This window comes from Spinacia oleracea, chromosome 6 (assembly GCF_020520425.1).
Source record: "Spinacia oleracea cultivar Varoflay chromosome 6, BTI_SOV_V1, whole genome shotgun sequence".
NCBI classification, from domain to species: domain Eukaryota; kingdom Viridiplantae; phylum Streptophyta; class Magnoliopsida; order Caryophyllales; family Amaranthaceae; genus Spinacia; species Spinacia oleracea.
In genome coordinates, this window is record NC_079492.1 from 126,969,081 (window position 1) to 126,993,703 (window position 24,623).

The window sequence follows — 24,623 nt, forward strand, 5'->3', positions numbered from 1 at the left end:
TTTCTGAATTTTTGATTGGGTCTTTGAATTGGAGATAAAAGAAATTGGTGAATCGTGTTTCTGAATTGGCGAGAAGAACAAGATTATTTTGTGTATTTCTCTTTGAATTTCCTCATATATTTATGAACTTGGGCTGTTTAAATTATTAATCTATTAAAGTTGGATTTTTTTTGTGGTTTTAAGGCTTAATTAGGGTTTCTTAGTTAGGGAAATTTGTATGATTTTGCTTCTCTGTTTTTTTTAATGCGTGTATGATTTAATTACAGAATTCTTTGTAAATTCACAATATTAAACAATTTTGAGGCTCGATCGATGAGTCATTTTGGATGAATTTAGTTCTGAATTTTTGTAGAATTGTGTGAACGAATATATCACGGGCAGAGGTACACTGTGTAATCGTAATCATGTGTTACGTGATACCAGATTATTTTGAAAAAAATAAAATACAAAAATAATCAAACGTAACCCACCGGGAAGCAGTAAGAGTTTAGAACCCTAAACATTTTCACGCAAACCCCTCCTCAAATCCTGCGCTCGGTCTTGATTTTTCGTCGGCCGTCGCCGAACTCCAACAGTTGTCTCTTTGTCGGAGTTTCCCACCACCATTCCACCGCCGCGCGCTGGTCACCCACGACCCACAAAGAAACAAAGGTACGAGCCACGATCCCTCAAAGAAACAGCAGCGGAGCAACCAACAGGTTTTGAATTCGTCATCGGCTCGTGTCCCTCGCTTCTCCGTCACCGCGCCACCGCGTCACTGGCCGACTCTCCGTTGCTCGTCGACTCGTCGTTCCTCGCCGACTCACCGTTGCAGGTACAAATACTTAATTCCTTTTTTTAATTGAAGTTGAACAAATTCAGATTTGTTGTTGATTTGTTAGAAGAATGGTAGCAGGGACGGAGGTACCAAATTCAGAAAATAGTTGATTTGTTGTTGATTTTTTAATTTAATTACTTGAACAAATATAAGAAAATACTTAATTTCTTTTGGTATATTGTTGATTTATTATTGAAATTGTTAGCAGGATGTTAGGGTTTAATTTAATTACTTGCTAATTTCTTATGGTTGTTAGTTTATTATGGATTGAAAATATGAAATTGTTAGCAGAATGCTGCTCAAAGTCAAAAAGAGTTTTAGTTTGGAAAATTAATGTTAATAATCCCAACTATTGCAGAATGGGGAGGAGAAGAAGGACATTATGTTGTTATCTCTTCTTACAGGAAATCTTCTCTCTCTTCAATTCCATCAAAGTTTTTAATCGAACTGCTATTCACTCTTTCTGTAGCGTTTTTCTTTCGCGAAGTTATGACTCTTGATTTCATTTTGGTACTCTGAATTTATGTGGGTTTTGATGTATTTTCGATTGGTTTGAAATTGGGTTTCAAATATTATTTTCTGAAATTATGTCGTTAGTTTCTCGTATATGGGTTTGGTAAATTTGATAGATTTCTGCAAAATTTTGTACTTTAAGTGAAGAATGCAAAGGTAATGACAATGGCAGAGAAGGTGTGGTGATGGGTTAAGTGAAGAATGCAAAGGGAATGGCAGTGGTTCTGAAATACAGGTAAATCCATTAACTTTCCCCTCCACTTTTAAGTAATTTGTTACCTTTCTTATCTGGGAAGCAGAGTAACTTCATATTGTCACTTAGTAATGTCATATGTGTAGACACCTACTTTTGTCCCCATTCCCGAAAGGGAAGGTTCGATGATGAAAACATAAATCTCCACTTGACAACACATCTCCTATAAAATAACGAATCTCAATCACCCTTCTCGTTTCACCCGAAACCTGCTATTTATAGAAACCTGCTATTTATGGAAACCTGCTAAAAATAGTAACTGCCGTAAAAAGTAGCGTCTAAAAGTGGAAAATCATAAAAGATAGAAACCTGTCAGAATTAGGTGTTGCATTCCAACATAAATCCTAAATGAGATAGAAAACCGAGAGAATCCAATTCCTAATAGGATTCAGAAATAAGAGTTACGTATTAATTAAAATCCTAACGAGCCTAGAGTTCATAACGGGCCCAGACGCATTCCGTCATGAAATTGACACGCACTAAAAGACCCGATTAAGTCTCAAACACTACGGATTTCAGGAATCCGAATCTGACTAAGAAAACAGCCCATACCCTATTTTCAACGCCTGGCTCTGGGCGCCGAAATCTTCGGCGCCCAGGCCTGGGCGCTGGAATTACCTGGGTACGTGTTTTTTCCTAATTCTTTGTGGATTAGAGCTCTGCAATCCTATCTTTCCACAAACTCTTTTCTATAAATATAGCCCAAGTTCGACGTGAAAACACAACACACAATTATATTTCTGAGTATTGACTCTAAACCCCTAAGCCTAAGCCTGACGCTGCAAAACTGATCACGCGTTCTGTCGCAATCGATCCATAAATCGAACAGAACGTATCCCGTCCCATAATTTGAGATTCATTAAATAAAAGGAGAAATAGCAAAGTCAAAGTGGTTAGTTTTCTGAGAACCGTGACGCACCTCTCAAGGGTGCGTCGTAATGTGTCCCTTTTCTATGATTTAATTGCTTTCCTCGCCCTTTTTATGAACCGTTAAACTAACTAAATCTGATTGTTCTACCACGCCTAACAAATATAATATTTTTGGGAAATTGGATTATCATGCTAGGTCCCTTAATGCTATTTAAATCAGATAATCGCGATCGATCTAGTATTATATGTTGCATATTGCTAAAATCAACTCAGATTAGTTTAATAGTTAACGCATGTCCCTTCAATTATTTATGCTGACCTAGTAAGGATATCCTGCCTCTGGAGTTATCGACGAGCGAGTACTCCTCTCGGTAGTTACAGTCCCCCGAACCCTCAATCTCTACCTTGCGGGTGTATGTTGAGAGATCCCCACACCAGGGATCACAAGGGAACCTACGACCGTCGTGGTCAAACATAATTGCACTCCCTTTATGTCACGATAACCGGGTTTTGTCAGTTTTTCTCATTGTCGTTAAAAACTGAATGGCGACTCCTATATTACTAGTCAATTGGGTGTATACTCACAGGAAATCCAATTACACTTGATTGAATAAAAAGAATCGTCACACCCACGAGGGACGAGGTCACGCATTAGTCTCGTGCTTTTTCGACCCCATCACAATATGTAACTATTAAATCTTAACCAACAGACTATACAATGAACTTTTATGAAATTTCATACTTGCAGTCACATCCTTGTATCTTTCAATACTGAAGACGATATAAAGCAAATAGACTATGACTCGTTCTGCAAGCTAAAAGGTTAAACCATATTGAGTCTCCCTTCCTAACATTTAAATCAATGAGCACCCATATGTAATTGTCATCCCTTGCTAGGAATCCACGGCCTCAATACTCTCTCTCACCAATAAAAAGAATATATTATAGTATTTGCAAAATGGAAACGGTCACATTCTGGAAATCATTCCCCCATAGTCGCACAACCCCCAAAGTGAACCTAAGGTGTTAATACCATGGGCAAAGAAAAAATTAATGGCCCCAAGGCTTATAATCACATTGGGTCACGACTATCATAGTCCTCTCGAGTCACTCGCTCCTTGAAATACTACTAAGTACGGACTAAAAGATTTTCCAAGAATACAACATGACCAACCATGAAAATACCCAAATCGGCATACCATAAAGCTACCATTGGGGTAAAGCAATACACACTAAGAGGGAAGCCGCACTAATGATTCTAGTCTTGCAAAAATAAAAGTTCGATCTCCCCAACTAACTACCTCGCCAACATTAAGCAAAATGGTGCATGACAAAATCTAAAGTGTCAACCAATGAAAGTTATGGTCCAATTAGCCTAAGTCTTAGAGTCGCTGGGTCAAGTATTATAGGCTTACGCCACGTCATTATTTTGAGTCTAGGCCACCTCCTTATATTCATACCCGGGTTATAATCAGAAAGATTAATGAAAGTTTGAGTCTAAATCACAACTTCCAATTTAATCCCGGAAACTGGAATCTAAAAAGAAGCAAAAATTATTTTCGATGTAATTCTTTCGTTAAATTTCAATAAGGTAAAAACAACATTTCGAATCTACGCTATTTGCACATTTTAAGAAACAACTAAATACGCTTGCAAAGTAAGACGATTTAAAGGTCCACCCTAGGCCTGCTAGAATTAAAGGTCCACCCTAGGCCCTACTAAAATTAAAAGTCCACTATAGGCCTACCAGACGAGGCTCACTCAGTCTCGCCTCGTGACTTAAAGACCACAACCATCTACCTTTTAACCCAAATAAAAAATTTGAAGGATTTATGTCGGGAGAAATCCCAAGCAAAAAGAAAAAAAGAAAGAGAAAAGGGAGAGTGAAGAGAGCGAACCATGATATACTTAAAGAGAAAAAGAAAAGTGTAGACACCTACTTTTGTCCCCGTTCCCGCAAGGGAAATGTTCGATGATGAAAGCATAAAAACTCCACTTGACAACGCATCTCCTATAAAATAAACGAATCTCGATTCCCCATTTCATTTCACCCGAAACCAGCTATTTATGGAAACCTGCTAAAAATAGTAACTGCCATAAAAAGTAGCGTCTAAAAGTGGCAAATCATAAAAGATAGAAACCTGTCAGAATTAGGTGTTGCATTCCAACATAAATCCTAAATGAGATAGAAAACCGCGAGAATCCTATTCCTAATAGGATTCGGAAATAAGAGTTACGTATTAATTAAAATCCTAACGAGCCTAGAGTTCGGAACGGGCCCAGACGCATTCCGTCACAAAATTGATACGCGCTAAAAGACTCGAATTAATCTCAAACTCTACGGATTTTAGGAATCCGAATCTGACTAAACAAAGCTACCCAGACCCTATTTTCAACGCCTGGCTCTGGGCGCCGAAATCTTCGGCGCCCAGGCCTGGGCGCTGAAAAGTACCTGGGTACGTCTCTTTTCCTAATTCTTTGCGGATTAGAACTCTGCAATTCTATCTTTCCACGAACTCTTCCATATAAATAGGCCCCTAGTTTCGACGTGAAACAACACACAACAACACACAATCATATTAGGAGTACACTAGTGGAAAAAACCCCTGTTGTGGGGGGCTTTTAGGCCTTGTTGAGGCGGGCATTGTTCGCTTCAGTAGGTGGGGCTGCAACAGATCTAATAGCTGTTGAGGCGGGCTTTGTTCGCTTCAAAAACAGACTTGTCGAAGCGGGCTTTACTCAATGCCCGCCTCAACCAATTACTGGGTGATTTTTGGCTATCATGTTGTGGCGTACTCAATGCCCGCCTCAACCAATTACTGGGTCAAAAAGTAAAATATGCATTTTATACTATTTATATTCTTTTTATTTAAGGTCTTGGTAAGCGCGCATGTTATTAAATTTTGGTGACAAAAACATTGAAATTTTATACTTTTCTCATTATTATTAATAAAATATAGAGTACATGAACAAAACATATCCCCATTTTTTCTAAGGGGATGCATCTGAATTTCTATAGTGCGGAGTATTACATTAGCTAACAAAGCTTAATAAATCAAAGTACTAAATTCTAAACTGCACAAATCAGCAACTCGATCTCCCACGCATAACCAACCTGCAAAAAAGAAAATATCAGCAAGTCAAAAATTACCTAAAAATAAAAATTATAGCCAAAATATAAATGTAATAGGAAAACAATGGCCATGAATTTGTACGAGATATGAAAATATAAACATCATGTTCATTTAAAGATTATACTTAAAAATTAAATCCTAAAAAGGAAAAAATAAGATAAGAAAAAATCCGATCAATATAAAATCTATATCTGAAAGAGAAATTAACAAAAAAATCAGATATTAAATAAAAAAACAGATCTCGTGAAACAGATAAAAAAAAAAAATAGATCTCATGAAAATGGTATTTTTGCTTTATCGGCACAGATAAATAAAAAAAACGAGATCGGTGCCTCTAAAACCACCGCTCGAGTCGAAGAAAAATCTAAATTAAAAAATCTATAATTTACGATGCTTGCTGTTTAAATTATCAAATCAACGAATTGTCGCAAAATTTCAAAATTAATTGAACATGCAGCAAATCGTCAAAATTAACAAAGAAAGATAAACATCCCTTAAATCATAGACAAATAAGACAATATAACAAAAATCAAATTTCAATCAAAAAAAAATTGAAAAGGCGAGGAAATGGATTGGTACCTAGCTTGTTTGTATCAAGATATTGGAATACTTACCGAGGACGATTCGCTTATGTTCTCCATCTTTGTGAACCATAAACACGGAAGAAATTCGATCAAAGCCCGATTTTCTTCAACAAAGAATGGAATTGCATCCAAAGAATGGAGATAAGGATGCGACAAGGCCGAAGAAACAAGGGGTTCAGCGAAAAAATGAAATGATGAAATGAAGGTTAGAAAACACGGCCAAGGGAAATGAAGTGTAAAAAGTATAATGTAGAAACCCTAACTGATATTGTTATGTGTGAGGCACAGATGGGTCTCTTTATTTAATTGGGCTGTGTAAACATTGAGGCGAATAAGTGCAAGTTCGCCAAGACTGAATTCTTCTAATGAGGCGGGCCGGGTCCATGTTCGCTTTTACAGAGCTATTGAAGCGAACATGGGTAAGCCTGCCACAACAGCTCAGGCTAATTAAGCGAACTTATGTAAAGCCCGCCCCAACAGAGGCTAGTGGGGCGTATCACTTTTTGCCCGCCTCAACAGGGGGGCTTCAACAAGTGTTTTTTCTACTAGTGGTATTGACTCCAACCCTTAGCCTAAGCCTCTCGCTGCAAAACTGTTCACGCGTTCTGTCGCAATCGATCCATAATTCGAACAGAACGTATCCTGTACCATAATTGAGATTCGCTAAATAAAAAGGAGAAATAGCAAAGTCAAAGTGGTTAGTTTTCTGAGAACCGTGACGCACCTCTCAAGGGTGCGTCGTAATGTGTCCCTTTTCGATGATTTAACTGCTTTCCTCGCCCTTTTTATGAACTGTTAAACTAACCTAATATGATAGTTCTATCACGCCTAACAAATATAATATTTTTGGGAAATCGGATTATCATGCTAGGTCCCTTAATGTTATTTAAATCAGATAATCACGATCGAATTAGTGTTATATGTTGCATATTGCTAAAATCAACTCAGATTAGTTTAATAGTTAACGCATGTCCCTTCAATTATTTATGCTGAGCTAGTAAGGATATCCTGCCTCTGGAGTTATCGACGAGCGAATTACTCCTCTCGGTAGTTACAGTCCCCCGAACCCTCAATCTCTACCTTGCGGGTGTATATTGAGAGATCCCCACACCAGGGATCACAAGGGAACCTACGGCCGTCGTGGTCAAACATAATTGCACTCCCTTTATGTCACGATAACCGGGTTTTGTCAGTTTTTCTCATTGTTGTTAAAAACTGAATGGCGACTCCTATATTACTAGTCAATTGGGTGTATACTCACAGGAAATCCAATTACACTTGATTGAATAAAAAGAATCGTCACACCCACGAGGGACAAGGTCACGCATTAGCCTCGCGCTTTTTCGACCCCCTCACAGTGGCGACTCCACTGGGGATAGTGAAGGAAATACTCGTGCTTGTAGGTAATCAAAATAGCCGAAGGGTGAAACGATCCTACCCCGCGTTTATTTCCCCATCAAGTTGGGACGACCTGAAAATCAGCATATTAATGTAAACGGGCAGAACCGCATAACGAATCTCGGCTCCCTCGGGAGTTGGGACTAAGGATACCTTTTTTCGCCAATAAGGGGTGCATACGCCGCGCATGTTTCCCACTCGGTACTTGTGCAGGTAGTACACCTATCCCGAACCCAATCGCTCGCCCATTAGGTCCCTCTCGCCTGCATGCCCCCTTGGCTTGCACTTGCGGGTTGGCCTCTTGAGCGAAATTCGTCTGTTGAAGACACTACCTCGACCGGGGCATGTGTTGGATCTACGATAGAAGCGGTACCAAGCCAGGCGCAAATACTACCCATAGAAGCCTATCATAAACTACGTGACATATTTAATTTTCAAATCCATGTTTGTAATGTAGTTATGTGTAGCGAACTATGTGACTATGTTATGATTGTGTGTACGAATAATGCTAGACAAATAATCCTAGAAAACCAACGACCTTAAAAATTGCCCAAACATTTATAGACTAATTTGCCAAAGAGTTATACCGAAATACGTGTTCCGCAAACCCGAATGATCGCCACAAAAATAAGCGACGCTCGGGATGGCCTGTAACGAATCCCACAAACGCTGCACAACGGGTAAAGGACGTTATTAGGAAAGCACGCAAAATTAAGTCGCATAAAACAAAAGAATATACGCGAACAGAAAACGAGTACCAGTCAGGGACGCATTTTCAGCGCCCCTGGCTGGGCGCCAATATTTCTCACGCCCACTGCTGGGCGCTGAAGTTGCTGCCTGGCCTTTTGGTCAGGCACAGCAGCCTCGGTGCCCACGCATGAAGAAAATACGTAGCAAAAAAAAAAACTTTTCGAAATAAATTGTTGCGAGGGCGTATGAAAAGGCACTCGATTCTAAAAGCGACTAAAAAATAAAAATAAATAACTCTTTGTGTCGTTGTTAGGCCTCCTACGACGACGATGTTCGGCACCAAAGCCGAGCATGCTAATTAAACCTTGAATGTCACATGGGAGAAGTATTCAAAAAATAAATGTTCGAATAAAGTCTTCAAAAAAATAAATGTTCAAATAAATCCGAGTCTAGACTAGGCTATGCCAAAATACAATCCAAATCCTAAGTCTTAGTTGTCTTATCCATAGAATCGGTCCTAATGCTTGGTGTCGTTCTGCAAGTTAAAAGGTTAAACCATATTTGAGTCTCCCTTCCTAACATTTAAATCAATGAGCACCCATATGTAATTGTCATCCCTTGCTAGGAATCCACGGCCTCAATACTCTCTCTCACCAATAAAAAGAATATATTATAGTATTTGCAAAATGGAAATGGTCACATTCTGGAAATCACTCCCCCATAGTCGCACAACCCCCAAAGTGAACCTAAGGTGTTAATACCATTGGCAAAGAAAAAAAATTAATGGCCCCAAGGCTTATAATCACATTGGGTCACGACTATCATAGTCCTCTCGAGTCACTCGCTCCTTGAAATACTACTAAGTACGGACTAAAAGATTTTCCATGAATGCAACATGACCAACCATGAAAATACCCAAATCGGCATACCATAAAGCTACCATTGGGGTAAAGCAATACACACTAAGAGAGAAGCCGCACTAATGATTCTAGTCTTGCAAAAATTAAAATTCGATCTCCCCAATTAACTACCTTGCCAACATTAAGCAAAATGGCGCATGACAAGTGAACACCCAAGGGTTAAAATCTAAAGTGTCAACCAACGAAAGTTATGGTCCAATTAGCCTAAGTCTGAGAGTCGCTTGGTCAAGTATTATAGGCTTACGCCATGTCATTATTTTGAGTCTAGGCCACCTCCTTATATTCATACACGGGTTATAATCAGAAAGATTGATGAAAGTTTGAGTCTAAATCACAACTTCCAATTAAATCCCGAAAACTGTAAAAATTATTTTCGATGTAATTCTTTCGTTAAACTTCAATAAGGTAAAAACAACATTTTAAATCTACGCTATTTGCACATTTTAAGAAACGACTAAATACGCTTGCAAAGTAAGACAATTAAAAGGTCTACCCTAGGCCTACTGAAATTAAAGGTCCACCCTAGGCCCACTAAAATTAGAGGTCCACTATAGGCCTACCAAACGAGGCTCACTCAGTCTCACCTCGTGACTCAAAGACCACAACCATCTACCTTTTAGCCCAAATTGATTGAAGGATTTATGTTGGGGAGAAATCCCGAGCGAAAAGAAAAAATAGAAAGAGAAAAGGGAGAGCGAAAAGAGCGAGCCATGAAATACTTAGCCCGTACCTCCCAAAGTGCGAAATCATAAAGTTCTACGATGTCTACCCTTTCCAATCCTTATGTTCTTAGACGCCTTCGCTCTGCGGTCCCTGTTCAGCTCATTTAACCCATCCATGTTCTCATTGCCATAACCCAAGAAACCATTACCTCAACTCTTGTTTTTGAACTTGTTATCAACCGCAAACCACGCACGGCCATTGACACGTGCGTCATACCCATTATTTCCAAAACCTGCTCTTACACCACCATTAGCACAAGGACCATATAACTTATTTGGATACATCCTGTTGATATACCCTTGAGCCATCCCCATGCTATTCATTGGCCTTGGTTGATGTAATCCTCATGCTTGACCAATACCTATACAAATTATCCTATCTCATTCAACCCATCTTTCAAGCCGTCTTGAGTCACAAACACAAAAAAGGAAACAAATGAAAATTGCAAAAAATAAAATAAAAAGTGAATAATAAAAAAGAAACTTTGCAAAAGCGCCTCTAAAAGTCTAAAAAAGAAAAACGAAGCATTTAGCGCACCGAAAAAGAATCCGTCCCAGGAGTCATTTTCAGCGCTCAGAGCTGGGCGCCGGAATCTTTAGCGCTCCTGCCTGGGCGCTGAATCTCTCTGCTCGCCAAATTTTGTCCAGAAGTGCTCGTCATTTTATCCGCACATGCACGGAAAAATAACGAACACTTGGAGGGGTACAACACGTATTCAGATATACGTACCACCAAAAAATATACATGTACTCAAAAAAAAAAATATAAAACAAATATTTGGCTTACGGCAAGGCAGCGGATTAAAATAATAAGAAACTTCACTTATTCTACCGTTTCAAAACATATGTTTCCACCCCAGAACGTACTTGTTTAAAATCGGCATTCTAAAAAACCATTTTCTAGGCTAAGGACTACGCAAGACCTGATTCCAAATTAAATCTATTTAAGGCGGATACGTAGGCAATCCCTGATTCGGTCCAACCAATTTGCAAAAATATTAAAGCCTATAGAATAACAAGAATAAAAATAGAAGTCCCTTATTGGAATTTAATTACTTGCAACCCAAGTCGAAAGAAAGATTTAAGTCAAAAGAAGAATCCAAGTCATAAAGATGCCAAAATTAATGAACACACATCGAAAAATAATAAGGGCACGTACCCTTGCCAGAAGGAGCACTCACACTCCTAGGCACTTAGCCAAGACTCAAAAGATCGCTTTGCCTCAATTGAATGGGGGCTAGCGCAAGCGTCCATGACCTCTAAAGTACTCGACTTGACCCTCCCTAAAGCGAACTAACTCACTTAAAGACTTTCTTTCACCACTAAGACACAGTCATAATCGCCAACAAGTAATAAGGGCAGTAAGCTTGCAATAAAGAGGATTGTTCTACGGCGTCGCCCCATCGTTCCTTCAAGCTCAGGGCACCCGTTCATGGTAACTCAAATGCTCGCGAATCCCCTTTGAAAAAAAATCAGACATTGTCAATAGGACTTGGCACTTAACCAAGGCTCACCCTACTCAGACATATGACACGGGCATCTAAAATTGAAATCTGAAAGCATCCTTAATGGGAAGACATAATAGCAATTGGGGGCTAAAAATTGAAATGAAAGAACTAGGGAAAGAACTAAATATACCTTGACCTTTTGTACAGACATACACCAAGTAAATCTCTATGTCAATTTGAAAACGGTTTATATTCCCGCAATTCTAGAAAAGATGGCCCTAAAAGCCCAAAGCATATGCCAAACGGGCACAAGTAATATCTTGACGCCTGCTTCCTGGCTTCCAGCAAATCCTTAGACAGCATTCCAAAAATCGTAACAGTATTTTGATTCACTCATATGATCCTGTACGAACCCTTCTATAAGTCAACCTACTTAGGACACCTCGGATTGTACACAGTAGGATTCGGATTTTAAATAATTTTCAAATAATTTTCAAAGACTTTTTCGAACATAATAAAGTGTCGTTGGTTTAAGCTAAGTATGCGTTTATCTCAATTTTGCAAGTGAGTCAAAAGATTTCCAAATATGATTATGGGTAAAGAAAGGCACCTAGCTTTTGGACAAGGCACACTTCAATATGTGACTACCTTGACCATGGCAATGTCGCACAATACGACATTTACAAGAGAAGCAGCAAAATTACTACTCGAACGTACCTCGCACTAAACGAGTCTGGTTCAAACTATTCATGATCCATGTCACCATGAATGCATAAAAACGTATGCAAAGCATTATAGCACCAAGCCAATCCCGTAGCTACAATTGGGGGCTTGAGAAAAACACTCTAAAAATGCTCGAAATGACGATTTTATCGCAAATTCTCGACGCTAATGCTATACATACGTCATAGGGGCACAATCCTAAGGTGTGATCATGTGAAACGAACCTTAGAATGGCTAAAACCCCTCCCAAATTCTAAGCACTACTTAGAATATATAAAGTCACCCCACTATCAAGGGTAACTGAAAATCGCGAGTCACCAAAACCCCGACCAAACCACTGCACATAACGCTCGCCCTATAAAGCAACCGTTACACAGTCTACATCGTCCCAAAGCAAAAATCATTGTCGAAATATACCCAGAAATCATTTTCAACGCCCAGAGCTGGGCGCCTATATCTTTAACGCCCCAGCCTGGGCGCTGAATCTTTCCGCTAGTCACGTTTTGCCCAGATATAAAAAAAAGGGGAAGAAACACCTATGAATCCTCGCATCGAACGAAGTAATAAGCCGTGTAAACCCACGCAGAAGATGCTACACTTGTTCGAACTCCTGAACGAGGCATGATAAAGTACTCCAATGCAAAAAATAATAATGATACCCCAACACCTGGAGAAATGTTCTAAGAAACGCCGTTAGGCCACACAAGCCTACGTCGCACCATAAGTTCAACCGTCCCACGGTACAAGTCTAAAAGAAGAGTAAGGCATGTTGCACTAATGTAGGCACGACCAAGAGCACGTGTAAAAGAGGCAAAGACTACTTATCGCCCATGCAAGCCACACGACTTCTACATTAAGGATTAAAGGTAGCAAAATATTACCTACCACGGAAGGGATAACTCGCACCTACACGAGCGGAACCCCAAGGCATCTTTCTCGAAAGAACCTACAAAAATCGTACGCCAAAAGGAAGCATCCCAACATGCATACTTGGGAGCTCCAAGCTACGAAACAACCATAGCAAAATAAAAAATCTCGAAGCAAATGTTTGAACAATCGAAAGGGCACGATGTTTGAGCCCACTTCATGAATGGACCTGACCCCTGTCAAGCTTCTAAGCAAACTATTCAAAATCAGTCATTGCTCAAAAAAATGATTCAAGCAAACTGATTAATGGACCGCACACAACGGCCATTCTATGAACGCTCGTTCGCACATCATATCATCATTCACGAACACGTTCAAAAAATATAAGAGCGATCAAATTCTTACACCTCAAGGTATGTTCCTCGGGCCATATAGACTCGCCCGACTATTGCAATAACTGTACACCTTAAAGAGCAACAGTTCCTTAAAATAATCGCCCCAAAGCGACAAGCACCGTAGTCCACCAATCGGCTACGGCTTCTCAAGAAAATCATCACGTTCTAAAAAACAAAGAAAAAAACAAAAGAAAAGAGAATACATAGAACTTCCAAGTGAAATAAACGAATGAACAAGAGGCCAACCGTGTCATCAAAAGACCAGCCTGAACAACACTTTCAACGCCCCACCTGGGCGTGAATTATTCCAACGCCCAGGCCTAGGCGCCAAAAATGTACCCATGCTCAAAAAAGGCCCTAACTTCTAGTGGGCCCTGCCATACTCATTCGACTTGAAAATTGCTGAAAGTCGCACCTCACGACTTTGTTAAGAGTAGCACACCACTACAAAGGTCCCTCTCACATACGAGCATGACCCCAAACATGATTACAAGATGCGAAAAACAACCGACGAGCCCCAGTGCTTGGGGGCTCACGAAAAAAATAGACTCCAACGAGGAGCGCGCGATCAAAATCACATTCCCGGACTGCGCCATGCACCATGTCATGTTTGGATATCTCAAAAAATATATTGTTAAACAAAAATATACATAGTGTGGACCCACTTATAGGACACATCTAAAAATATTACGACCCACCAACAGTTTTTAATCAGAAAAGCCCTTCTACATAGACAAAATAAGAAATTCAAAATGGGCTCGCCCATCCTCAGCGGGCGGGGTCTGCGTCACTAGCCGCGCAGGTCCTCAGTTTTCGACAAAAAATAAAGTCTTCAAATTTAAAATAGGCTCGCCATCTTCAGCCGGCGGGGTCTACGGCGGAAACCACGTAGGTCCTTATTTTCAAAAAAAAAAACAAAAAAAAATTTCAATACAGATTCGTCCACTTTTATCGGACGGGGGGTCCACCCTCAGCGGACAGGCCCGCCATCTTCAGCCGGCGGGGTCTACGTCACAAACCGCGTAGGTCCTTATTTTCAAAAACATCAAAACAGATTCGTCCACTTCTATCGGACGGGGGGTCCACCCTCAGCGGATAGGCTCGCCCACCTTCAGCGGGCGGGGTCTGCGTCACTAACAACGCAGGTCCTTAGTCGCTGTAGCGATAACTTTTATCGGTTTTCCCTTTTTTCGAAAATTAAAGGATTGGTATTCCCTTTTTCCAAAAATTAAAGGATTGGTTTTTCATTTTTCCAAAAAAGAACGATGTGTTGGATTTTCCTTCGTTTTACGTCCTATAAAAACAAGGGGGTTTTCTCGTTTAGCTATCCCTGAAAATGAGAATCTTTAAAAACGTTTTACCTCGTGATTGGGCTTGGCCAGGCCTAATTACACTTTACAGCTTTAATTTCGAAAACATCTGTAGTTACTCCCAATGACAAAGTGAGGGAGTTTCTACGCATCTTTAGATCCTTCCAATGACAAAGTGAGGAAGTTTCTATACTATCAGTTGACAAATCCCAATGACACGTGAGGGATATGTCGACACTTCAAATGATGACCCTTAAGTCAAATGTTATCACTCGGGGGCTCGTGAGACCCTCGCAAAACAGGTCACATACACCATGGCTTGTGTGATGCACTCCGTCTAATACTTTGACCGTCGTCTTACTCCAAGACTCAGTCAAAGTGGGGGCTAACTGTAGACATCTACTTTTGTCCCCGTTCCCGCAAGAGAAAGGTTCGATGATGAAAGCATAAAAACTCCACTTGACAACGCATCTCCTATAAAATAAACGAATCTCGATTCCCCATTTCATTTCACCCGAAACCATCTATTTATGGAAACCTGCTAAAAATAGTAACTGCCGTAAAAAGTAGCGTCTAAAAGTGGAAAATCATAAAAGATAGAAACCTGTCAGAATTAGGTGTTGCATTCCAACATAAATCCTAAATGAGATAGAAAACCGAGAGAATCCAATTCCTAATAGGATTCGGAAATAGGAGTTACGTATTAATTAAAATCCTAACGAGCCTAGAGTTCGTAACGGGCCCAGACGCATTCCGTCACAAAATTGATACGCGCTAAAAGACTCGAATTAATCTCAAACTCTACGGATTTTAGGAATCCGAATCTGACTAAACAAAGCTGCCCAGACCCTATTTTCAATGCCTGGCTCTGGGCGCCGAAATCTTCGGCGCCCAGGCCTGGGTGCTGAAAGTACCTGGGTACGTCTCTTTTCCTAATTCTTTGCGGATTAGAACTCTGCAATTCTATCTTTCCACGAACTCTTCCCTATAAATAGGCCCCTAGTTTCGACGTGAAACAACACACAACAACACACAATCATATTCTGAGTATTAACTCTAACCCTTAGCCTAAGCCTCTCGCTGCGTAACTGTTCACGCGTTCTGTCGCAATCGATCCATAAATCGAACAGAACGTATCCTGTCCCATAATTGAGATTCGCTAAATAAAAAGGAGAAATAGCAAAGTCAAAGTGGTTAGTTTTCTGAGAACCGTGACGCACCTCTCAAGGGTGCGTCGTAATGTGTCCCTTTTCGATGATTTAACTGCTTTCCTCGCCCTTTTTATGAACTGTTAAACTAACCTAATATGATTGTTCTATCACGCCTAACAAATATAATATTTTTGGGAAATCGGATTATCATGCTAGGTCCCTTAATGTTATTTAAATCAGATAATCACGATCGAATTAGTGTTATATGTTGCATATTGCTAAAATCAACTCAGATTAGTTTAATAGTTCACGCATGTCCCTTCAATTATTTATGCTGAGCTAGTAAGGATATCCTGCCTCTGGAGTTATCGACGAGCGAATTACTCCTCTCGGTAGTTACAGTCCCCCGAACCCTCAATCTCTACCTTGCGGGTGTATATTGAGAGATCCCCACACCAGGGATCACAAGGGAACCTACGGCCGTCGTGGTCAAACATAATTGCACTCCCTTTATGTCACGATAACCGGGTTTTGTCAGTTTTTCTCATTGTTGTTAAAAACTGAATGGCGACTCCTATATTACTAGTCAATTGGGTGTATACTCACAGGAAATCCAATTACACTTGATTGAATAAAAAGAATCGTCACACCCACGAGGGACAAGGTCACGCATTAGCCTCGCGCTTTTTCGACCCCCTCACAAAAAGGGAAAGCGAAAAGAGCGAGCCATGAAGTACTTAGCCCGTACCTCCCAAAAGTGCGAAATTTACCCAAGTAAACGAAGGAAAAGAATTGAGTCAACCAATCCAAATCATAAAATTCTACGATGTCTACCCTTTCAAATCCTTATGTTCTTAGACGCCTTCGCTCTGGGGTCCCTGTTCAGCTCATTTAACCCATCCATGCTCTCATTGCCATAAACCAAGAAACCATTACCTCGACTCTTGTTCCTGAACTTGTTGTCAACCATAAACCACGCACGGCCATTGACACGTGCGTCATACCCATTATTTCCAAAGCCCAAACCTGTTCTTACACCACCATTAGCATAATGACCATATAACTTGTGTGGATACATCCTGTTGATATACCCTTGAGCCGTCCTCATGCTACTCATTGGCCTTGATTGATGTAAACTCGTGACACTAGCTTGAGGCTGCAAATTGTGAGCCCTAGCAGATATAATCCTCATGCTTGACCAATACCTATACAACTTATCCCAACTCATTCAACCCATCTTTGAAGCTGTCTTGAGTCACGAATAAAAAAGAAAATGAAAAGTACAAAACATAATAAATAATAAAAAGCAAACTTTGCAAAGCGCCTTTAAAAATTCGTCTAAAAATAAAAAGAAGCATTTAGCGCACCGAAAAAGATCCGCCCAGAAGTCATTTTCAGCGCCTAGAGCTGGGCGCCGAAATCTTTAGCGCCCCAGCCTGGGCGCTGAATCTCTCTGCTCGCTAAACTTTGTCCTGAAGTGCTCGTCATTTTATCCGCACATGCACGGAAAAATAACGAACACTTGGAGGGGTACAGCACGTATTCAGATATACGTACCAAAAAATACATGTACTCAAAAAAAATTATGTACTCAAAAAAAATATAAAACAAATTTTTGGCTTACGGCAAAGCGGCAGATTAAAATAATAATAAACTTCACTTATTCTACCGTTTCAAATAATATGTTTCCACCTCAGAACATACTTGTTTAAAATCGGCATTCTATGAAACCATTTTCTAGGCTAAGAACTACGCAAGACCTGATTCCAAATTAAATTTATTTAAGGCGGATACGTAGGCAATCCATGATTCGGTTCAACCAATTTGACAAAAATATTAAAGCCTATAGAAAAACAAGAATAAAAAATAGAAGTCCCTTATTGAAATTACTTGGAATCCAAGTCGAAAGAAAAATTTAAGTCAAAGGAAGAATCCAAGTCACCAAGATGCCAAAATTAACGAGCACACATCGAAAAATAATAAGGGCACGTACCCTTGCCAGAAGGAGCACTCACACTCCTAGGCACTTAGCCAAGACTCAAAAGATCGCTTTGCCTCAATTGAATGGGGGCTAGCGCAAGCGTCCATGACCTCTAAAGTACTCGACTTGACCTTCCCTAAAAGCGAACTAACTCACTTAAAGACTTTCTTTCACCACTAGACATAGTCGCTCGCTTAAAGACCTTCTTTCACCACTAGACACAGTCATAATCGCCAACAAGTAGTAAAAGAAGTAAGCTTGAAATAAAGAGGATTGTTCTACGGCATCGCCCCATCGTTCATTCGAACTCAGGGTACCCGTTCATGGTAATTCGAACGCTTGCGAATCCCCTTTGAAAAAAAACAGACATTGTCAATAGGACTTGGCACTTAACCAAGGCTCACCCTACTCAGACATATGACACGGGAATTTAAAATCGAAATCTAAAAGCATCATTAATGGGAAGACATAATAGCAACTGGGGGCTAAAAAATTGAAATGGAAGAGCTAGGGAAAGAACTAAGTATACATTGACCTTTTGTGCAGACATAAACCAAGTAAATCTGAGTCGATTTGAAAACGGTTGATATTCCCGCAATTCTGGAAAAGATGGCCTTAAAAGCCTAAAGCATATGCCAAACGGGCACAAGTATATCTTGATGTCTGCACCCTGGCTTCCAGCAAATCCTTAGACAACATTCCAAAAATCATAACAGTATTTTGATTCACTCATGTAATCCTGTACGAACCCTTCTATAAGTCAACCTACTTAGGACACCTCAGATTGTACACAGTAAGACTCGGATTTCAAATAATTTTCAAAGGCTTCTTCGAACATAATAAAGTGTCATTGGTTTAATCTAAGTATGCGTTTTGCAAGTGAGTCAAAGATATTTCTAAATATGATTATGGGTAAAGAAAGGCGCCTAGCTTTTGGTCAAGGCACACTTCAACATGTGATTACCTTGACCATGGCAATGTCACACAATACGGCATTTACAAGAGAAGTAGCAGATCGCTACTCGAACGTACCTCGCACTAAACGAGTCTGGTTCAAACTATTCATGATCCATTTCACCATGAATGCACAAAAACGTATGCAAGGCATTATAGCACCAAGCCAATCCCGTAGCTACAGTTGGAGGCTTGAGAAAAACACTCTAAAAATGCTCGAAATGACGATTTCATCGCAAATTCTCGACGCTAATGCTATACATATGTTATAGGGGCACAATCGGAAGCTTTAATCGTGTAAAACGAACCTTAGAATGGCTACAACCCCTCCCAAATTCTAAAGCACTACTTAGAATATATAAAGTCACCCCACTATCAAGGGTAACTGAAAATCACGAGTCACCAAAACTCCGATCACACTACTGCTCATAACGCTCGCCCTACAAGCGCCCGTTACACAGTCTACCTCGTTCCAAAGCAAAAGCGAAAGAAAAAATCAAGGATAAGAACTGTCAAAATATACCCAGAAATCATTTTCAACGCCCAGAGCTGGGCGCCAATATCTTTAACGCCCCAGCCTGGGCGCTGAATCTTTCTGCTAGCCAAGTTTTGCCCAGATATAAAAATAAGAAAGAAACACCTATGAATCCTTGCATCAAACGAAGTAATAAGCCGTGCAAACCCACGCAGAAGGTGCTACACTTGTTCGAACACCTGAGCGAGGCATGACGAAATACTCCAATGCAAAAAATAATAATGATATCCCAACATGCATACTTGGGGGCTCCAAGCTACGAAACGACCATAGCGAAATAAAAAAAAATCTCGAAGCAAATGTTTGAACAATCGAAAGGGCACGATGTTTGAATGGGCCTGAACCCTATCAAGCTTCTAAGAAAACTATTCAAAATCAGTCATTGCTCAAAAAATAAAATAATAATGATTCAAGCGAACTGATTAACGGACCGCACACAACGGCCATTCTATGAACGCTCGTTCGCACATACATATCATCATTCACGAACACGATCGATCAAAGTCTTACACCTCAAGGTATGTTCCTCGGGCCATATAGACTCGCCCGACTATTGCAATAACTGTACACCTTAAGAGCAACAGTTCCTTAAAATAATCGCCCCAAAGCGACAAGCACCGTAGTCCACCAATCGGCTACGGCTTCTCAAGGAAATCATCACGTTCTAAAAACAAAGAAAAAACAAAAGAAAAGAGAATACATAGAACTTCCAAGTGAAATAAACGAATGAACAAGAGGCCAACTGTGTCATCAAAAGACCAGCCCAAACAACACTTTCAACGCCCCACCTGGGCGTGAATTATTTCAATGCCCAGGCCTGGGCCCCGTAAATGATTCTAGACCCAAAAAAAACAGCTCTGACTTCTATAGGGCCCTGCCATGTTTATTCGACTTGAAAATTGCCGATTCCTTTACTGAAAGTCGCACCTCACGGCTTTGTTAAGAGTAGCACACCACTACAAAGATCGCTCGCACTTACGAGCACAATCCCAAACACGATCAAGGACATTACAGAATGCGTATCCCCAAGGAACCTCTTTGACAAGAAATAACCGTCAAGCACGAATGCTTGAGGGCTCGAAAGAAAATATATATTATGCAAAGTTAAAACAATATTCCCAGACTACGCTGTACAAAGTCCCGTATTTGGATAATCTCAAAAAAAAAGAACCGGTTTACGACCTCAAGACAAAGGTCGCCGTTGATACTTATACATGGTCCCCCAATCAAGGACCCAGGTAGTGGCAAAATTGAGCCGAAAAGACTAGCTCAAAACCAAGATAGAAAATGACCACAAAACAATGGTCCGTCTAAGCACGTTGTCAACTCACATTCAGGTTACAACTAAATCCGAGCATCCCTCGAAAGAATTCGCTCTTGCAAGAATGAATAAAAGAAATTCTCAAAAAAAAAGAAATCACGATGAAAAAAAAAGTAGGAAACTTGCCCATCTTAGTGGGCAGAATCGCGTCACGAACCACGCGAGTTCCAAGTCGAAAAAAAAAAGAATTCAGGGACGTCCACCCTTAGCGGACAGGCTCGCCATCTTTAGCCGGCGGGGTCTGCGTCACTAACCGCGCAGGTCCTTAGTCGCTGCAGCGATAACTTTTTTTGGTTTTCCGTTTATCCCAAAAACGTTGTGAGTAGCCTTTGGTTTTCCGTTTTTCCCAAAAACGATGTGAGTAGCCTTTGGTTTTCCGTTTTTCCCAAAAACGATGTGAGTAGCCTTTGGTTTTCCGTTTTTCCCAAAAACGATGTGAGTAGCCTTTGGTTTTCCGTTTCTCCCAAAAACGATGTGAGTAGCCTGATACGACTCCACAACTAAACCATAAAAGAACATAGATGATTTGGTTACAATTTATGGGATGATGCAGGTACAGTGTGTGTAGACGACTCTCTTGGATACTCTTAACTGATGGAGTTAGTTAAGCTATTAAAGCAATGGCTTTTAGTGGAGTTTTGTATCTGACAGACTGACATGATCTGATAGCTGAAGTAGATATAGGAAAATTCTAGTGTGACCAAGAGTCTTGTTTATAGTAGAGATTTCTATGTAGATTATATTAGTTGAAACACCAAAATAGTGCTGTCTAAGATCTATGATCTGGTTTTGGTTTTATCAATAGAGAGGCAATAATAGTTAGAGCTTCATTTTTGTAATGAAGATACAAGCAGAGTGACGATTTAAAGTTATTTCTGAAAGATTAATTGACACTCTAACCAAATACTATAATAAGCTGCTGTAGACACATTACTAATTTCGACGGTTCATTATGCATTTATGATATACCATGTTTGTCATTTTCGTCCAAAATTCAAGTGTTTAAGTCTCAGGTTGTATGGGAAAAATCAGCATTTTATGTATTTGTCATTAGTTAGAAGTATTAGAATGATTGTGTTTAGCCTTTAGAGACTTGTTGTTCGGTTCAGTTCTGATCTTCTTTGTTGTTCAGTTCAGTTCTGATTCCTTTGTTGTTCAGTTCCGTTTTGATCTGCTTTGCTGTTCAGTTCTGATCTTCTTTGCTATTCAGTTCTGTTCTGACCGGTTGCTTGTTAAGTTCCGTTTTGTTCTTCTTTGCTCCTTCAGTGCAGCTTTGTTGTGTGGTTTTCAGCTGTTGTTTTGCAGAATTGATCATATTATTTCATTTTAATTACATGCATTAATTTTCTTATTATATTGACTATTATTTTTCTATTTACAGGATGGTAAACAGAAGGAGAACGGTAGATGAAAGGATGGCATGAAGGGCATAGATTGAAGTTCTTTTGGACTGATTTGGGCAAATAAATTAAATACTAGATAGATTTTAGATTACTTAAACTATTAATTCTTTTTGGAGATTCATTAGTTTACTTAATTGATGTTTTTATATTATAACAATGATTTTTTTTATTAGAATGATTGTTATGGATATTTTATTTAATAATACGTATAACTTACATCGAAATAAATGTTTTCTATTTGTAGTAGTTAGATTATTTGGTGTAATAATTTCATTTTAATGGGCTATTAAATAAACACGTATGAAATTGTTGCTATAAGCTTACATTAAACTATTAAAGTGCCACAATAGTTGTATGAAGAAACGTTGCTATAGACTTACATAAAAATGTCGCAATAGTGTGGCAAGAAACGTTGCTATAGGCTCATGTAAAAGTGGCGCAATAGTTGTATCAAGAAACGTTGCTATATATCATATAAAAATGTCGCAATAGCGGTATCAAGAAATATTGCAATAGACTACAAAACTGTTGCAATATTAGAGCAATAAACGTTGCCATAAATGGTTGATAATGCTGCTTTAGATAATAAAAGTGTTAGCTTAGAAACTAAAACTTTTGCTTAAAATCCTAAATAATTGTTACTAAAACTTAATAATTGTTGCCTTAGATATAGTAAAACTGTTGGCAAAAGTTAAAAGTCGTTGCCTAAGAAAAGCGTTGCTAATGATAACTATGGCAACAGTTTTATAATGTTGTTGCCTAAAGCATAATAACTGTTGCCATAGAGTTATAGCCGCGCCACCTATTGGCAACGCCATATAAACTGCTGCTATAGGTCTATGGCAACATTTAATGGATCTTTGCCACACATTTAGGCCGTTGCTATAGCCCTATTTTGTAGTAGTGATTCAATCCCTCCATGATTACTTTTCATCATTTCTTCCTTCTCCTCCACAATTTCGGTGGTATGTGGAACCTTCTCATTACCCAGAAATTGATGCAAACCTCCTTCCAATTTCCCCATTTACTACCAATTACCCCAAAATCACTCACTGCTTCTCGTTTCTCCGGTTGACCACCACTGCCGCTCTGCCGCCACTTCAACCACTTGACTATCGCCGGAAAACCCTTCTTTCCAGCCAGCTACCTCGACACCCTCTCTCCTCCTTCCTTCTCCCTCGGCTCGTTGCCCTCCTTCTCTTTCCGTCGTTCTCCCCTTCCTTTTCCTCCACTCTCGCAGCCCCATTTTCCCTCCTCTCCATTTTCTTTCCTCCTTCCTCGCTTATGCCCTCCTCTCTGCTGCGCCGCCATCGCCCAGAACCACGTACAACCACCGCTACCCATCGTCCCAAGCCGAGTTGTGCAGCCACCCACACAGGCAAAAGGGTAACAGATAAATTGAGGTAAGGAGAGAGGTCATCGGCGGCAAGGTAGCGGCATGAGGGTTAATGGTGGTTCGCCGACGGTGAGGGTGGTGGCCGATTTCAGGGCGGTGGTTGCAGGGTGGTGGTGGTCAAAGGAAGGAAGGGGAGTGAGAAAAGAAAAACAAATTGGTGGATTAGTGGGTTAAATTAGGTTGTTAATGAGTGGGTTGATTAGGGGGGTTATGTAGATGTTAATTGCTTGATTATAGGGTTGATGACGTCATAGGGGTATTTGGTGTATTAAATTTTGAAATAGGGGTACTTTTATGTATCATTGAAACTTGATGGCATTTGGTGAATTTCTTTAAAATTCAGGGGCATTTCATGAAAAAACTAGTTTAAAATGGATCTGTACACTTTTCGTTTTATTTCGTTTCATATTGTTCTTTACATTGTGTTTTATACTCCCTCCGGATTTTTTTTTACTTGCATGATTGCATCAATTGGACCGGCACACTTGTCAATATCATTTAACCATTAAATATCTCTAATTTGTATTTGTAAAAATTATAAAAAGTTGGAATTAATCTTATCAGGTCAAGAAATATCTATACTACTCCCTCAGTCTCTTTTTATTCTTTATATTTTTCTATTAGGGTGTCCCAAAATGCTCTTTATATTTTATTTTACAATATCACATAAATGCTTTAATATTCTATAAAAAATTGTGTCCAATTATTATTTTAACCAATTAAATTCACTGGGTCATTGAATCTCTCACTCTTTTTCATTGGGACATTAAAAATTTTCTCATTTTTCCAATATCAGAATTTTGATAAATGTGAAAACATTATAAATAAACGTAATTTGTCTTGCTTAAATTAAAAAAAATAGAGGAATCTCAATGCTCGTTGATTAGCGGTGTGCAAAATACCAAACGTAAAAAACAAAAAGAGATAAAGGGAGTAACATATTAAAAGGCGTTTATAATAAAGTATATTATGCCATGTGGCGCTCTCCTCTTGCAATTCAACATATGTCATATGTCATCCATATATTATTCAAAAATTCGAAATACGAGAATCAAATTCATGACCTCATGATTTTAACATTAATGAGTTATCCACTTAGCTATGCAATACGTGTTATATTTTGCAAACGAATACTCCTATAGAAAGAAACTTTATTTTAATAGAAATAGAGGTTAGCTATAATTATTTTTATTTTTTTTCGTAAAATGCATAGTTACAGTGATGTAAGTAATAACTCG

The 24,623-nt window shown here is 39.5% G+C and overlaps 1 long non-coding RNA gene across 2 annotated transcripts; it reads left to right on the forward strand.

Moving 5' to 3' along the window:
• Positions 1-408: 408 nt before the first annotated feature.
• Positions 409-22,226, forward strand: LOC110794427 (uncharacterized). Of its 2 annotated transcripts, none has more exons than XR_008924814.1 (3): positions 409-814; positions 1,176-1,565; positions 21,968-22,226. It is a non-coding gene; the product is annotated as an uncharacterized lncRNA (long non-coding RNA). The 2 variants fall into 2 exon arrangements; XR_008924813.1 differs by having other exon boundaries at positions 424-814; positions 1,473-1,565.
• The last annotated feature ends 2,397 nt before the right edge of the window (positions 22,227-24,623 follow it).